The sequence below is a fragment of the Falco cherrug genome, chromosome 15 (genome assembly GCF_023634085.1).
Source record: "Falco cherrug isolate bFalChe1 chromosome 15, bFalChe1.pri, whole genome shotgun sequence".
Lineage (NCBI taxonomy): Eukaryota > Metazoa > Chordata > Aves > Falconiformes > Falconidae > Falco > Falco cherrug.
The window spans coordinates 2,100,244-2,103,134 of NC_073711.1; the positions used below are offsets into that span (position 1 = coordinate 2,100,244).

A 2,891-nucleotide genomic window follows, 5' to 3' on the forward strand; every position below is an offset into this window, starting at 1 on the left:
ATGTCCAAATGATGAAGAGCTGAAGGCTTCAGGCACTACCAAATACATTTTGTCATGTTACGCACCACTGCGTTGTGCACCTCCATCTACAAACAGGGAATATTCACAGTGTTTCTCTTGCTGGCAAAGACGGAACCGCATTGCCACCAGTCAGCCTGCAGCCTGCGTTAAGAACGATCAACCCTAGCTATCGAGTAAGTACAAACATGGTAACTCCGTAGGCTCGGGATGAGTGAGACTGAAGATCAGCTCCACATCCATTCTGATTTCAGTCCACACAGGTTGATCAACCCGATCACGAACCAGGTGCAAACCCCTCCGTGCCCCACGAAGGCTGACAGAGAGCCTAACTGTTACAAACCCACAATGCTCCCATCATCATCGTCAATATTTGAGTTTCCTCATCAAGTTTGCAGCATCTGTAATGCATTTGTCTCGCTCCCGTGTGCTATTCCAACAGCAACGTGTGCCATGCTGATGCTCTGTAAGAACTGGATTAAAATCAATTAGTTAGTAACTTCTCAAGCGAAGCAACAGAATTGCTGTCCTGAAGGTAACCAGTAACAGGATCTGCTCTCAGGTCCAAAATAGTGCCTTTGGAAGTGACTTAAAGGAGATCTAAAGCGAGAGCTGTCAGGTTTTCAGCTGAAGAGGGAAGCCAACTCCAGGGACGGGAGAGATGCTCGGGTCAGTCAGGCTGGCTGCCTGGGTAGCGTGAGCCGCACACAACTTGGAGATCTGCATCCTACGGTGCTACAGCATACCTAGGGGCAGAGAGTGGGTCACACAGCAGGAGAGGGGGCACAGCACGCTGCCACACTGAAAGGGTCTGGAAGTGAGGAACCCAGCCTGGCCAGAGCGTCAGCACTGCGGGGGTTGTCCTCTCACCATGGAGATGCTCGGAATTACCTCGAGTAACTCGGGACGGCACCTGTAACAGATGCCTCGTTCAGTGTCTGTACATCAAACAGGACAGAGTGAACTACAAACAGACCAGAGGAGGCAGCCAGCAGAGAAGCTGAAGTTCCAAGAGGGAAGAATGCCTGCTAGATTAAATAACTGTTTCAAAGCCTACAGTAGACAGTTCTTCTTATATATTTAAATAAGGTGCTTTTTTTGAAAATAATTGATAAAAATTACCTAGCTTATTCCTCATGAGCTGAAGCTTTTCGATGAAGGCTTGATGTCCTAAAAAGAGAATGAAAAAGAAAAAAAAAGGAAGGGAAAAAAAGTTGTCTGACATAAAAAATAGAATTGGTGATCTTTGCCAAGAATTGACTTCTGTCTTTAAAATTTAAGCAGAAATGGACCTCTGAATATTTGAGGATATTAGAAAAGGGGTGCATAAAATGGGTTGTTTTTTCTCTCTAGGTACTGCAATGTAAATTTTCTCAACCCAGGCAGGTGCACACAAAGCCCTCCACCAATGCTGCGCCGTAGCTCTACTGTTCCTTTTGCACCAGAAGCCTGCAGGCAGGCTGAAGCAGCCCCCCTGTGTAAGAAAGGACTGCTGAGAAGGATGGTTCAAGTGCAAAAGGAACAACTCAACCCCAGAATCAAGACAATTAAGATCACAGAACAGTAGAGGTAACATCTCAAAGGGGTGACCGTGTGAGGTCTCTTAAGAAAGTATTTCAGCCTGCCAAGACACACGCAGTACCACGTGTACGGTCTCCCACGAGTCTCTTTGTGCTCTCTAGGGAAGGTCAGCACTAGTCCTCCCCCTCCTGCCCGACATATCTGGAACACTTTGGCTATTTACTGCTCTCACGTGCCTTCTTGTGACAGTACATCAGCTGCAGACATACATTCACAGAGCTGCTCTGTATTGACTTGGGAAGGTGTTTCCTTTCTTTTTTAAATAAAAGTGGTTCCTGGCAAGGATTCCTGTGAGCGGGAGCTTCACATCGTCACACGCAATAGGAATGTTCTTTCTAGACATGAAGAACGGGGTAACTGCACATTCCCTGTAACAGCAGCTGAAGGAATGTGAGCAGTCCTTTTCCTGAAGAACAGACTGCCTTCTGCTGAGAAACACCTTTCTCAAGAGACACAAGGCTCTTGGGAGCACCCACCAGCCACAGACAGTTACCTACATTGCTTACACAGCCACTACTCCAACAGGGTCGGTGGGAACAGATATGTAAGTAAAGAAAACTGTTCTCGAAAACCAGAGAACAGAATATGCAGGTACAAAAGCTGTAAGGGAGCGGAAAGACAGGGCTGATGTGTCTGAAAGACCATCTGCACTGGTAGGCTAAAGGCGTATGTCCTTACAGTTTTAAAAGCTACAATGCACAGAGCAGTTGCTGCAGCCAGTTTCAGCTGAAGGAACTCCCCGGGGAAGGCATTCGCAGATACATTACTGGGAAGAAAAGCACGCTGCTGCTAAACCAGTGCATGTAGCAGCCAGGGCAGCTGAGGCAGAAAACAATCCCTGTATAACCAAGGAGGATTTCCACACACATGGTGCACGCAATAGAATGGAAGTTTAGCCCATGAACAGCCCTGTTTCTTGGATGTTGGATAAAAAGTGCCCACACAGCAGATAAAAATGTTTTCCAATAGAGTAGCAACAGCTGAAAAGACCTGTTTCTAAGACAAACAACACCCGCACAGCGCCCACTGCAGAATTGTTGAGGCTGGAAGGGACTTTGAGGATGTCTGGTCCAACCACCCTGCTCACAGCAAGGTCAGCGAGAGCAAGTTGTCCAGGACTGTGTCCAGCTGGGCTTTGAGTATCTCCAAGGATAGGACATTCCACAACCTTTCTGGGCATCCTGTTGCAGTGCTTGATCACACCGTGTTTTTTGTTTAAGTGGCAGTTCCTGTATTTGAGTTTGTGTCCACTTTTCCTTTCACTAGGCACCACTAAGAAGAGCCTGGATCTA

At 47.1% G+C, this 2,891-nt stretch overlaps 1 long non-coding RNA gene across 1 annotated transcript; it reads right to left on the reverse strand.

Moving 5' to 3' along the window:
* Window positions 1-370: 370 nt before the first annotated feature.
* LOC129737399 (uncharacterized) lies at window positions 371-1,134 on the reverse strand. The gene is made up of 2 exons (XR_008735181.1): window positions 910-1,134; window positions 371-764 (listed from the first exon to the last, which is right to left on the reverse strand). It is a non-coding gene; the product is annotated as an uncharacterized LOC129737399 (long non-coding RNA).
* Window positions 1,135-2,891: the final 1,757 nt, after the last annotated feature.